The 14,791-nt window shown below is 41.6% G+C and overlaps 2 long non-coding RNA genes across 2 annotated transcripts in view; one reads left to right on the top strand and one right to left on the bottom strand.

The window, feature by feature from the left end:
• The first annotated feature begins 2,907 nt into the window (after positions 1–2,907).
• Positions 2,908–9,667, top strand: LOC139041227 (uncharacterized). Its single transcript, XR_011496056.1, has 4 exons — positions 2,908–3,045; positions 4,110–4,262; positions 6,952–7,103; positions 8,869–9,667. It is a non-coding gene; the product is annotated as an uncharacterized lncRNA (long non-coding RNA).
• Positions 6,428–14,791, bottom strand: part of LOC123278858 (uncharacterized) — a 30,377-nt gene continuing 22,013 nt past the window's right edge. The window contains exons 2-3 of the long non-coding RNA XR_006516543.2: positions 6,841–7,133; positions 6,428–6,597 (exon numbers count right to left, since the gene is read on the bottom strand). This is a non-coding gene — a long non-coding RNA (uncharacterized lncRNA). The remainder of the gene's footprint in view (positions 6,598–6,840; positions 7,134–14,791) is intronic.

The following is a 14,791-nucleotide window of genomic DNA, read 5'->3' as shown; positions in this document are numbered from 1 at the left end:
AATAGTCTACATTCTGGACCATAAGATACCCTTAACAAATTTAAAAGAATAGAAATCATATAATGTCTGCTCTTAGACCACAATGGAATTAAAATAAAAATAGTAACAGAAAGATAAGTAGAAAATCCCAAAATACTTAGCGATTGATCAACGTACTTCTAAATAACATAAGCACCAAAGAAGAAATAACAAGAAAAATTTTTAAATATTTTGAATTAAATGAAAATTAAAACACAACTTATCAGAATTTGTGGGATGCAGCAAAAGTGGCATTTAGGGGGAAATTTATATCATTTAATGAATATATTATAAAAGAAGAAAGATCTAAAATCAATCATCTAAGCTTCTACCTTAGGAAACAGAAAAAGGAGAGGAAATTAAATCCAACATAAGCAGAAGATATAGTTGCAAAAATGAAAGGATGGTGCAAAAAGACAGGGCAGGGTTTCACTCTGCTGTACACAGGGTCACAAAGAGTCAGAATTGACTTAACGGCACTAACAAACAAAAAGCAGAAGAAAAGAAATAAAAATTAGAGCAGAAATCAATTAAATTAAAACCAGGAAATCAGTAGAGAAATACAATGAAACCAAAAGCAGCTTCTTTGAAAAGGTCAATAAAATTGATAAGCCTCCAGTCAGATTAGCTATGAAAAAAGAAAAAAGGAACAAATTAATAATATATGAAATGAAATAGGGGACATCACTGCAGATCCCATGGACATTTATAGGATAATAAAGAAATACTCTGAACAACTCTACGCCCACAAGTTTGATAAGTTTTTATATGATGAAAAATACAAAACTCTGATGAAAGCTGCCAAAAAGCTATATACATGGAGAGATATTCCATGTTCATGGATAGGAAGACTCAATATTGTTAAGATGTCAGTTCTTCCCAACTTGATATCAGTTCCACTGATTCACTGCAATCCCAATCAAAATCCCAGCAAGTTCTTTTGTGGATATTGACAAACCGATTCTAAAGTTTATATGGAGAAGCGAAAACCCAGAATAACCAACACAATATAGAAGAACAAAGTCAAAGGATTGGCACTACCCAACTTCAAGACTTACTATAAAGCTGCAGTAATCAAGACAGTGTGGTACTGGCAAAAGAATAGACAAATAGATCATTGGAACAGAATAGAGAGCCCAGAAATAGACCCACATAAATATAGTCAACTGATCTTTGACAGAGGAGCAAAGGCAGTATAATGGAGAAAATACAGTCTTTTCAACAAATGGTGCTGGAACAACTGGACATCCACTTGCAACAAACATGAATCTAGACACAGACCTCATACCTTTCACAAAAATTAATTCAGTGTGGATCATAAACATAAATATAAAATGTAAAACTATAAAACTTCTAGAAAATGACAGATGAGAAAACCTAGATGATCTCGGATTTTGTGATGACTTTTTAGATAATATACCAAAGGCATGATCCATGAAAGAGATAACTGATAAGCTGTACTTTATTAAAATTAAATTTCTGCTCTGCAAAAGACACTGTCAAGAGAGTGAAAAGACAAGCCACAAACTAGGAGAAAATATCTGCAAAAGACATATCTGACAAAGGGCAGTCATGAAAAATATACAAAGAACTCTTAAAACTCAACAATAAGAAAACACCACCATCTGGTGGTGCCTTCTCTGGGCCCACCATTTAAGAGGTTGATTAAGCCAATCTGAGCATAGATTTAACATTGTTCCACGCAAAAAATCAAAGGAGCCAAATTTGTAGCAAATCCCATGGCAGTTTTAAAGTTAAGCTGCTATAGTAAACAGCTGGGCATTCTTGATACTTGAATATGGAATACGTGCACTGAGAAAGGAAATAACATTGCACTTTATAAGCACTGTATTGTAATTGGAAAATGTAATGTCTTAAATAAAACTTTATTTAACATTGGCACCAAACAAAAACCCACAATATAAACCACAAACTTTTACCACATTCTGAAGCACCTGTCTTTTGTCTTAAGGATATAGGACAAAAATATGGAAGCGTGTTTCCCTGGGACCTGAATGGTGTTAATTATGAGAGTGGATGTTTCAGGGTATAAGTCTTACTGAGCACCAATTACCAAGTGACAGTGTTGTCTACATGTCTTTTATAAATACATTTTTGTATGTGTTTGTGACATATGAGACCTCCAAATTGTGGAACGCAGGCAAGGATCCATCTTTCCCAAATGTTCTAAGTATTGTTATTATACCCATTGAACAGATGAGAAATCTGGGACTTTAGTGTTTGGTCAGCATAAAATGTAGTAAATGGAAACATCTCTAGATAGTTCAAGCAGAAAAGGATTTAATACACAAATTATGAGTTCACAAAATGATAGGAAGGGCTAAGGCATGGAGATAGAAGGCTACTTTCTCCATCACACCCGAAAAGGGAAAACTACAAGTAGATGTAGTTGGGCTTTATTTTGGGGAGAGTAGGTATAGATGAGTGGATCTGATGCACAGGAGATGAAAAAGTTCCCATGCAGGGCTTCTTTTGGTCAGTGAAGTGAGGAGGCAGCTGAGAAGACAAGCAGAGTGAGATAGGAGGATTGAGGAGAGAGAAAAACGTATGAAAAGTCATTATGGAAAGTAGATGAAGGAACGCATTCAAAGAACCTCGTATGATTGCCAGAACATGCTTCAGGTTCAGCTGAGGCTGTTGATCACTAATGTATGTGACATCAATCTGTCTAGTTATCTGCTCTTTTACTTTCAAGAAGTAACTTGTCAAGTTACTTCTCTCATTTTCATTTTCAGTTTCATATTCTAAAATAGTGAGGATAAAAAGCTTATCTAATATTGTATTATGGAACATAGAACTTGTTTCCACTCTAGATATGGCACACACACAGTCCCAGCTCAAGTCCAAAGTCTCATTCTCTGGAAGCTCCTCTCCTTTCAGCACCTCTAGCCTTACCTCCTTTACCCAGACAGTCTCACAGCTCCCAGCCCTGAGCTCCTGAGAGAAAAGTCTCTAAGCAGAGCTACCACAGATCATTAAAGACCCAGATCCGCAGCAGAGACTAAGGTAAGTCTCTCCTGGAGCCCCCACCTGTAAAGAAGGTCAGTCTCAAAGTTGGAGAAGGAGGAAATTTGAAGAAAGGGCCAAGTCAGTATTATGTAAAAGGTTTTACTGCACTGAGGAGGTGTGGATGGCGAGAGCTGTGCTTTTCGACAGGAAAGCAGGATCAAGGAGGACAGAAGGAGGAAAAAGGGGATACAACCATAGAGGTTAGGGTAAAGAAATTATGGTAACTGGGGCCTTGTTTGTCAGGATTCCGAGGTGAGAAGTGTCTTCCTACGTGTTTCCATTGCATTCCTCAGTCTGTGACCCCTAGATCAGTGGTCTTCAAACTATAGTGTACATACACACGAGGGTGAGAGAAAACTCTTCAAAGGTGCTCAGACAGGGGCAGTGTTAACAAGATAAATGTCCATATCCTCAGATTCCACATGTATTCTTTCTTAAAATTGATTGGAGACGCTTATTTCCCATTCTGTTTGGCACAGTTGTCTTTCTTTTATTTTAGAAACCAACGCAAAATCTTTCCTTCCTCTCCCATGCCTTTTTCCTTTTCCTTTCTTTCCCTTCTCTTCCCTTCCTGAACAACCCAGTCCTAAAGCTTTCAGGTAAGGCAGAGCCAAGTTGACATCTGTGCTGGCAGTGTGATGGGGCAGAGTGTAAAGGGAAACTGAGGAGGCTGGTAAGGTCAGAGCCCAAGCAGTGATGGGCTAGAAAACAGATTAGTGGTTGCCTGGGGCTTAAGGAGGATGCAGTGGGAAAAGGGTGCTAATGGGTATGGAGTTTCTTTTTGTGGTGATGAAATGTTCTAAAATTAGATAATGGTAATGACTGAAAAATTCTGAATATACTAAAAACCACTGATTTGCCCATTTTAAAAGGGTGAATTTCAAGGTATGTGAATTATATCTCAATCAAGCTATTGTAAAGAAAAATTTATCCATGATGGTGTACCCTCTTTGAAGACACTGGCATACCCGGGTGGCGGGAGGACCATTTTAAAGTGAAAGTGTGCTATGGCAAATCCTCCTTCTGACTCCGTTTTCCACTTGATGATGACTTTGATGTAGCCTGATGAAGTAACCAGGAATGGAACAAGTGCATTCCCTGAAGGAATTTACCAAGAACATCATACTGATCCAGACAAGTATCGTTGACAGCTGTCAAAGTGTGCTTGAGTGCTCTAAATTCCGGCTCTTAGAAGGGAAGACCCCTAACTAGAGGTAAGTGTGCTGCTCCTTGAGAGTAGCTTTAGAGAACCCCAAACCACGTGGTTAAGTCTCCATCATCCTCTAGCTCCTCCTGAGACTTTGCAGAACAGTAAGTCCTGTTCCTGTTGTTTACAAAGACATTTCCCTTGAGTTCCACCATAAATATATGGTGTATAATGTGCAAGAAGTACAAAGGAACTATTGGAGAAATGGTATTGGACGTTTTAATTTTGCAGTGAGTTTCTAGAAAGAGATTTTGGTTAAGACTTAGCTACTTGAAGAGCCCGGCACTAATAGCCTGGAACCCTTTACTAAGATCCTCCCCACCTTTCTCTGTCAGCTTTCTCAATGGCTTCCTAGGTCTCTGCATTGTTTCCACAAACAGCGGTCCTCCCTGCCCTTGGTGGGGAGCCAGCTCTGTCCTGTGGAGGAAGATCCAGCTGAGTTTCTCTTGCCCTGGCGAGATAGTTGCCATAAAATTTTGTCACTAACCTGTCATTGCCTACACTTTCAAGAGATTTGGAACCACGCCCCCCTAGCTAAAGTTACAATGTACTAGGAGAGATACCAGTAGGACTTCATGTTTCATCCCTAAGCATGCCTTATACCACAGTTTTCCCACTGCTTGAGCCCTTCAAGATGAGAATCAAATGTGAGGAGTAAAATCTGACAACCTGTTCTTCGTGACAGCAACTACTCACTCTGCTTGATTGACCACCTAGATTTAGTCATCAGCCAACTGCACTGACGGCTGCTGCCCTTCGAGGAACAGGAGCCCATAGAGCAACAGGAAGAGTTCAAGGGAAAGTGCTCAAGGAACCCAAATACGGCCCTACCTGGAGCCAGTTGGAGACTGGGGGGCCAACAAGGTCAGCAAGGGATTCCTGGTGGAGCTCAAAACAGCAGCCCCAAAACTCTGCCCTCACTTGTATTAGATATTTTTGTCAATTTGCAGCTGATATGTGCAAACTAACTGCAAAGTGTTCATCTTAACATTGCATGCACATTCTGCAAAGTAAAACATTATTTTGAAGCACTGAGTTAGAAAAAATTCAACTGGATTTTAAATCCATTCAAACTTTCACAAGAAATTTCAACGTTACATTTGTAAATGATAGAAAAGAAAGAGCTGTTAGATTCTTTAAATACAATTAAAAGAATGAGAATAAAAAATATTTTCTAATTTGTGTCACCTATTTGTGCAAATATAATATCTCACCAGTGGTGACTATCAAGAAATTGAAGAGATTATCATTAATAATTATAATTGAACATTGATAATTATCTATAGTCATTTCAAATATACAATAGGAAATCAAAAAGCTGTATTTATTGAAGCAACTTCAAAAATTATAAAAATTTAGAACTTTTAGGTTTATACCTTCTAAATTTATATTTAATGTATTTTCTACTAATTTCTTTCTTTTTTCTTACAATGATATAATATAGAGAAAATGTAATTTTTTCGATGAAGCTATAAACCTAATCCCTTTCCAGTTTACTACAGTGAGTCCAACAAATAGCATCATTTCTTCTGTGCGCCATAGTATCAGAAATGTTGAGAAACGCTGCCTAACTCCATAAAGAAGTAATATACAGTCATGCGCTGCTTAACGAAGGGGATACTTTCTGAGCAACGTGACATTAGGCAGTTTCATCGTTGTGCAAACATCATAGAGTGTACTTACACAAACATAGACAGTATAGCCTACTACACACCTAGGCGATATGGTACTAATCTTCCAGGACCACCATTGTATATGCAGTCCAGTGGTGACCAAAACGTCATTATGTGGCTCATGACTGTATGCTCCATCTCTGCAGTTGCTTCCACGGTCCTTAAGACCCTGCATTGTTATACCACATGCCTCCACCTGCTCAGGATCCATTCCCCAACATATAAAGCATATTTCCCCTCCACCTGAAAAAAGCATGGCCTTTCGAATTCCTTCCCTCCATTCTTTGGGCCAACCCTTCCCCAGATACTGTCTGAGGAGCAGGATCTCTAAGCCCTGGGCCCTGAACAGCAAACTTCACAGCCATGGCCACCAAATTCTAAGTTGTAGTCATTGTTGAGGTGTGTTACAGCCCCTTCCTCACAACCACTACTAATTGACGGGTTCTAGAAGGGGATATGGGAAGCCTGTCTCGGCCAGGTAGGGGGAGGGAGTCAGGCAGGAGATGATAGAAGCCACCTGCTTTTCCTGTTGGTCCAAGGCAGAGGGGTCCCGAAGCTCCTGGTCCCTCTAGAAGCAGGTTGCCGCCACTGGATCCCCAGAAATTATGGACAAAGATGTACACTTTGGAGTGAGTCATCAGCATGTAGAAGGTAGGTGGAGCCGGGAGCCTATAAGAAATCACAAAGGGAGAACATATAAGGTGAGAAGAGAAAAGGATCCAGGACAGGGCCCTGGGGGAGGAGCAGCGAAGCTGTGGGGTAAGGAAGAGGAGCCAGTGAGGGAGGCCGAGTGGAGCAAAGATATGTATAAGGAACAGCGAGACCAGAAACGTGAGTGCCCCTTAGCAGTCCGAAAAGTCAAGGGTTCAATACTTGTAGGAAAAGGAGCAAGAATTTTACTCTGCCCCTCACCTTAGTCCCAGAGATAAGATGTGTCCTTTTTCTCCCAGGAGTGAGATTCCTGCATTCCTTTCTTTCTCCGCCCGTTAAGTCTCAGAGTTCTCTTTTTATCTCCCTCCTCAGTACAGTGTGTCCCTCCTCTTCCCCTGTGTCACCAGCACACAGCCTTGGGGTCGCTCCACCTTAGTCACCTGAGGAGGCAGCAAGTCTCTCCAGCTACCATGGCAGCCTCATCTCGCTCTGCCTCTGCCTCCGGATGCAAGTACTGGTTGCAGGTGGGAATTCTTACAAGAGTCTCTGATTCTCTGAAATGTAAAAGGAAGGGAAAATAAAAAGGAAGGGACGCTGGAAGGAAAAGTTTGACAAAAATACAAATGCTATGAGATCCTGGGAAAAGTAAAGAACTTAACTTTATTCCACTTACCAAGTACCAGGCACTGTACTAGGGCATTCTTACTTGTATCTCCTCATCCAGGCCTGCTGATGTCTGTGCATGTGCACGTGTGTGTGTGTATACATGAATGCAAACATGCATGTGGTGGGACAAAGATTGAGAGAAGGTGAAGCAGCCTGAGATGGTAATAAAAGCAGCATAAATTCTTAGATCCTCCAGATAATGTAGACTAAGATTGGCAAAAATAGCTTGTATCCTCCCATTTTTATGATTCCATGCTTAATGCAAATACTGTTAATGATCCTCAAACATCTTTCCCACTGAGCTGCTTCAGATTCTTTCTCAACACAGTTATCCAACTATCCACTCCAGAGCCATCAGAGTTCCTGTGTGATCCCTCCCTCCTACAGACGAGGACAGACTCTGACCTGAAGGAGCTAGCACATCTATTCCGCATCTGCAGTCACACTCCTCAGGTCCCTCCCCACAGGATGAATTAGTGAGGCACCTAGGGGGCAGAATTTAAAGAGGCACTCACTCTCCAGATCTTGCCAGCCCTGGCACTTGCACCCCTGAGAGTGAGTGTCTCTTTCAATTTTGTGCCCTGAGCACTTTGCTTGCCTCATCTTAGTCTAGGCCTGCACCTCCTCCTTCCAACAACTCCAGCTTCCTCCTAGCTCCATGCGTATGTTCAGGTCAGAAAAGAGACTCCCAAGATCCAGCAGCCATCCCTTTCAGACCTTGTCCCCGGGACTTTGTGAGGATGGAAATGGCCAATCATGAGTGTAATCAAAGCCCTCTTCACCTGCCCAAATCCTGCCCCCAGTGCTCCCTGATGCCATCTCTATTCTCTTTTCGGACCATTTCAAGTCCAGGGGCCTCATGAACCCTTGGTGGCCATGCTGGGTGGTGAAGCCAAGCTACCCTTGTGCTCAAAGTGCTAAGAATATGCAGATAAGCTGGGCCCACTCCTTGCCCTCGCAGGTGGTGCACCTGTACAAGGATGGGAAGGACCAGACTGAAGAAGCCATAGAGGAGTATTTGGGAAGGACAGAGCTTGTGAAAGAAGTCATGTATAAGGGGATCATGGTCCTGAGAATCCTCAACGTCCGCCTCTCTGACAATGGGCAGTATCCCTGTGGGTTCCAACATGGCTGCTTCTATAATGATAGTTATTGAGCTGAAAGTGGCAGGTAATGCCACATTTCTCCCCCTTGAAATCCCACAGGGGTGAGTTCATTCTGAGATGTGCTCCTTTTTCTGATCCGTGTTCCTAGGAAATATAAAGGAAAAGTCATAGGAGAAAGGGAGATGGCCATTTCTTCTCCAGCTCACCCCATTATTCCATATATCACTGCCTGGAGCAGACCACCTTCATGGCTTGGGGCTAAATAAGAGATAATAAAGAGACTCATAGTGAGAGTCAAGAAACAGGCGAAGGCCACTTGTTTTGAACTGTGTTGGACTCCTTCTCTAGCCCAGGAGTCTAGATCCCCATTATTGTAGCCAAGACTTCTTCAGAGACTGAGTTTCCCGTTCTGTGCATTGGGGTCTAGTGAGCAGCAATAACTCTTCAGAAGCAGGGGAGGGATATGTATGCAGGAAAATGAGCTTAGGACCTGACTTTTCTCTCTTCCTCTTCCTAGTTCTTGGCTCAAATCCTCACTTCCACGTGGAGGTCACTGAGTCCAGAGAAATCTAGTTAGAGTACAACTCAGAGGACCGGTTCCCTCAGCCAGAGGTCCAGTGGACAGACTCTCAGGGAGAGGAAATTCCAGCTGTGTCTTAGTCTCATACCCAGGACAAAGGTGGCCTGTTCCAGGTAACAACATTGCTGTTATTCAGAGAACCTTCTCAGAAGAATCTGATGTGTTCTGTTCTCTGGGAGATTTGTCGCCCTCACCCTGTATGCTGGGTCCTGCTATCTTCCATCACACCCACACCAGCCTTGTTGCTACGACCCAACTTCCCTCCCTTTTTTTGTACCACCTCTCTTCCTTTCCTGACCAAATTCTCCAGGCTTGATCCTATTATCCTCTCCATGGAATTGGACTCTCTCGTCTTAGTCCATTCAGTCTGGTCTAACAAAATACCACAGACTGGATGGCTGATAAGCAACAGAAATTTATTTCTCACAGTTCTGGAGGCTGGAAGTCCAACATCAGAGTGACAGCTTGGTTGGATTCTGGTGAAAGCCCTCTTCCAGGTTGCCAACTGACAACTTCTCCCTGTGCCCTCATGTGGTAGAAAGGGATAGGGAGCTTTGTGGGGTCTCTCGTGTGGGCACTAATCCCATTCATGAGGGCAAAGCCTTCTGAAGTCCCCACCTCCTAATACCATCACATCGGGTCTTGTGATTTCAACATATGAATTTTGAGGAGACACAAACATTCAAACCATAGCATTCTTCACCACAAGCCACTTTCAAACTTCCTCCTCGCTACACTTCCAATAGGCCAATCTCTCCTGATTCTCCTTTTACAAAGTTTCTCCTCAACCTTTTTTGCTGGATTCTCCCTCTACCTACATGGCTTGCTGCAAAAATAATATGAGCCTAAACACAGATCAAATTCCTGTTGACACACAGTTATGATTTTGACATGTCTTGCTATATATATATATATATTTCCACCTTCTTTCCTGATTTCTGGCAGGTCCTATTGTCTCGCCATAGTTTCTTAAGTTCTTGCATTTCTGCTCTGTGGTATTCCTTCATAGAGGCTATTGGCTCATTAATAGTTTTTAAATTCATAGCTAAATGTTTGGCCACAGTATTCACCACTTCTATGGCCAACATTTTTCTAGTAAATCTTGCTTATCCTTTTCCTCCTTTTTCCATGTATAATCTTTGTACTGTTGCTATGCCAGTTATTTTTGTCTTACTTATTATTACATGCACTGAATTCTCCTGAGTTTCTCGTGAGGGAGGGAAGCCAGTGTAGTCTTTCAGAATAGCTGATTCTTATAATCCAACTGCTGCCACAGACACAAAGTCTTCTTCTCTCAAATATGGCTGCTGTGTGTGAATATTTGCATATCCCATCTCCTCTGATACTCTAAACAAAAGTAGGTTTAGGGTTGCATACCTCAGTTCCTGGGCCCATTGTTACAAACAAGCATGTAGCTCTTGACCTTCAAAGTATGCCCCTCATCTTCAGTAAGCGTATTTTTGCTAGTGCTTTCTGATATTTGTCCTTGCGTAGTCTTCTCACCCTTCTCCATGCCTCTCTTCACTTTTCCCACATAGCTTCTATGTGATCACAGCTGCTTTTAGCTGACTTTACACCTATTTTGAAGTCTGGTCTTTGCAGTTTTTCATTTGGTTCTTTTGTACTGGTATTTTATTTCCAAGAAGAGAAGGGGAAGGCACTGACTTAGGCAGCCATATTGACGTTGGAAGGCTAAAAGTTTGAATTTAGGTCAGATGTGGGGCAATTCTAGGTGAGGACAAGTCCAGAAATGGCCATGAGAGGTAGAGAAACGTGGAGTTAAAGTGAGGCCCTACAGGGCACAGCAGCGTTTGCCCTCTCCCTAGTTCTCAAACGTCAGCCCGGTTCATCTCCCTCCCTCTCACTGAGCTCTACGCACACTGGCTTCGACCTTTTCCTCAAATGCACCAATGTTGTTTTTACATCAGACTTTTGCACATGCTGCCCTCTCTGACTGGAACACTCTATTCTGGACTTCCTCTTAGAAGAATTTATTTACAGTTTGAGAGAGTGATGTGGAGAGATCACACCAAAATCCTGCTACGTCCCCAGCTCCAGTCCCCCTCGTCCCCTCCCAGGCTCACTCTTCATTGCTTTATCCCTTTCTTTCTAAATTGCATCTTACCCCATTCACATAATTCAGTGTTAGGGTGCCTAGCACTGAATTATTTTCCTTCTATTCTAAAGGAAAATTCAGCTTTCTCTAACTCCTACCTCCACATTTGCCTATCCAAACTTATCAAGGCCTCAACTGAACTATAAAGGCCCTCCATCTAGTAACCATAGTCCTTAGAAGGAGGTTAAAATAAAAGTAGTGTGAAAATAATGTGTATCTGCCATTACAATGTCTGCTTACATTCCAAAGAGGAAGTCAGAGAAACCGACATGTAGAAAGAGAATAAGACTTGTTTAAGACAATTTATCAAACTGAGCCTGGTGTAGCTGAGCACCAAACTCTCACCAAACTCAGGCTCTCTGTCTCCTAGCCCAGACCTATTTTCACCAGAACATTGTACCCCGTTTCTATGTGGTTGTTTTTCAATTATTCTCTCTATTCTTCATCTGGATAACTCTTATTTACTCTTCTACTATTGGATGAAACATTATCTCCTTAAAGAGGTTTTCTTTTACTGCCGCTCCAGCCAAATTAGGTCCCGGCTTTATTCTCTTTCATAGTACTTTGTAGTTTTCATAACCTTCATACTAAAACAAATGCAATTATATATTTTCTTGTGCATTGATAATAATGTCGATGTCACTCAGTATAGAGTAAGTTTCATGAGGATGGAAGGCATGATTCTTTTTTTCAATTATTCTCAACTCACTGCCTAATATAGTACATGGAACAAAGAAAGCATTCAATGAACATTTGTTGATAAAGAGTTCAATAAGACAAAGACAAAGGTTTTGGATAGCTTGTCCATGTGGACACTAAGTTCACTAAAGGATAATGACAGATCTTGGCCTGGAGAGTGGTATGGAAGCTAGGGCCTGGTGCCATCAATGAGTGGCAAGAATGACCATGAGACCAGGCAGGGGGAGGTAAAGGGTAGTGCTACGAAACAGAGCTCGAAAGAGAGAGTTTTTATATGATCCATTTTAAGTTGTGGTACAGGCAATTCACCTCCATTCCTTCTCTAACTCCAATCAACTTCTCACTCTTCCCAGTTCCCTCAACCCAAACTTGTTCTCTTCTGTGCCCTCTATAAATTTATTCCATTGAAAATAACTCCCATGACAGCTTCCATCTCTTCCTTCAAATTCCACCTACCTTCTGGCCTTAATTAAAACCTAAATTTCCCCTAAGGATCTTACTTTTCTTGCGTTGCATTCAATCTCCAGGGTCAATTCCAGCCCTTGATCCTTTTCCAATCATGTAAGTACTTCCTGTTTTTTAAGATTTTTGTCACAAACCAGTCACTCCTTTTCATTTACTGAAGACTGGGTTGTAGTCCACCTCTCCACCCTAATATCTGCCATTGCCTTAGTCCAGGAAGACAGTTCATCTAACACACTAGCATCTCAGTTCTGTGAATGCCACATTTCCACTGTTATACATTCATCAACACTTTTTTTTTTGGTGAGGAAGATTGGCCTTCAGCTAACATTTGTTGCCAATCTTCCTCTTTTTGCTTGAGGAGATTGTCGCTGAGCTAACATCTGTGCCAATCTTCCTCTGTTTTGTACATGGGACGCCTCCAGAGCATGGCTTGATAAGCAGTGCATAGGTCCATGCCCAGGATCCAAACTGGAAAACCCCAGGCCACCAAAGCAGAGTGCACAAACTTAACCACTATGCTCCCAGGCCGGGGTCAGCCGCCCATTCATCAACACTTTTATCCAACAGATATTTATTGGGCAACTTTTGTGGGCCAGTACAATGCTAAACACTGAATGGCTGAGACATAGTATCTATACTTATGAGACTTACACTCTGGTAGGAGGAGAAGGCTGTGCAACAGAAAAGTTCTTTGGGTGGCCCACCTGGTGGGGCAGCAGTTAGGTTCACATGTTCCACTTCAGCAGCCTGGGCTTCACCAGTTCGGATCCCAGGTGCAGACCTACACACCACTTAGCAAGCCATGCTGTGGCAGGTGTCCCACATATAAAATAGAGGAAGATGGCACAGATGTTAGCTCAGGGCCAATCTTCCTCAGCAAAAAGAGGAGGATTGACGGCAGATGTTAGCTCAGGGCTAATCTTCCTCAAAAGAAAAAAAGAAAAAAGAAAAATTCTTTGAGAACTAGATCATATCTGCCTTGTTCCCCACACTATCACTAGCACCTATCACTGTATGTGACACCTAGGAGGAATTTAATGCATATTCTTTGAATGAGTGAAACTGACAGTTATAATACAATGTATGGAGTAAGCACAGGATGCTATGAGAACACAAAGGAGAGATGGATAATGGGAAGATGAAGAGAAGAAACCAAAGTATAATTTCCAAAATGTTAAAAATATAATTCTCATAAAAATACCTAGAAATCAGTGCCATAATTTTAATTAACTCATAAGTGAGGGAAAGAATAGGATAACAAAGCTAGTTCAAAATTAGTGAAAAAATAGAATCCCAAAATAAGAGTGCTAAGTTAATGTCCTGTGGGGCAATAAAACCATTAAAAAGTTTTATTTCCTTAAGTCTGATGATCCTTAGACAAATTTATTAGATAATGTTTTAGTATGTCATTGAAAAGGCATGGAATTACCTTTTTGCCGAATTTCCTTATTTTAGACACTTTTTCTCAACAAAGTCTTCTTTGAGATAATATTGCACCTGAGACCTGAAGACTGAGTAGAAGTTGGCCACTAAAATGGTAAAGGGAAAGGTGAAAAGCGTTCCAGGAGTGGGGAAAGTGCAGAGATCCGCTTCACTTCCATCATCCACTGCCATTGTCAGACCCTGGGCTTGATCCAAAAGTGAAAATGTTTCAGTTCTGAAGCATGAAACCTCAGTATCTCACTTTTCAACCACAACTTGCAGTTCTTCCAACTTTTACACTTTACCTCTTTTTATTCAAGCTCTTCAGCCTCACAGAGATGCCTAGTCCCTTGAGTCTTCCAAGCTGTCCCAGGCTACCAGCATTAGCCCTGTCTAAACTCCACAGGTTGACTCCCTGACCTACTCTTTTGTCAATACTCTCAATTATGTTACATTCTGTTACAGTTATTCTCTTGCATTGAAGAAATAAGTTTTTTTTTTTTAAGTCTTGGAAGTACAAGTTGGATGCATATAGTATCTGCTGTTGGAATTCTTCACCATAGGATTGTTTTTCTTTCTTTCTTTTTTTTTTTTTTTTTTTTGGTGAGGAAGATTGGCCCTGAGCGAACATCTGTTGCCAATCTTCCTCTTTTTTTCCTCCCCAAAGCCCCAATACATAGTTGTATATCCTAGTTGTAGGTCATGCTAGTTCTTCTATGTGGAACACTGCCACAGCATGGCTTGATGAGCAATGCTTAAGTTCGCAGCCAGGATCTGAAGTGGTGAATCCCGAGACACTGAAGTGGTGTGCGCAAACTTAACCACTCGGCCACAGGCCCGGCCCCCTGAAGAAATAAATTTATTTGCTTAAATTTATCTGCTGAACAAGTAGGCTGGGTAAGATAATATTTGAATGGAGATTTGAACTTACTAACTAACCATAATTTGAAAGGGAAATGGAGATAGAGGGAGGACCTACAACATATTACTGTTAGAGGGAATACGATTGGTGATTCACTAAGCAAGAAGTGAAAGTGGGAACAACTCTCTTCGCTGAAACAAATTGGAGGACGTGTTTACTTCAGTTGCTGAGTCTTCCAGTTCATCACTCTTCACAGCTGTCTTGGCTTTGGCAGCACTTCTGTTACTGTGGACTCT

The sequence above is a fragment of the Equus asinus genome, chromosome 20 (genome assembly GCF_041296235.1).
Source record: "Equus asinus isolate D_3611 breed Donkey chromosome 20, EquAss-T2T_v2, whole genome shotgun sequence".
Lineage (NCBI taxonomy): Eukaryota > Metazoa > Chordata > Mammalia > Perissodactyla > Equidae > Equus > Equus asinus.
Note: the sequence above shows the minus strand (reverse complement) of the source record. Positions and strands in the feature narration are given on the sequence as shown.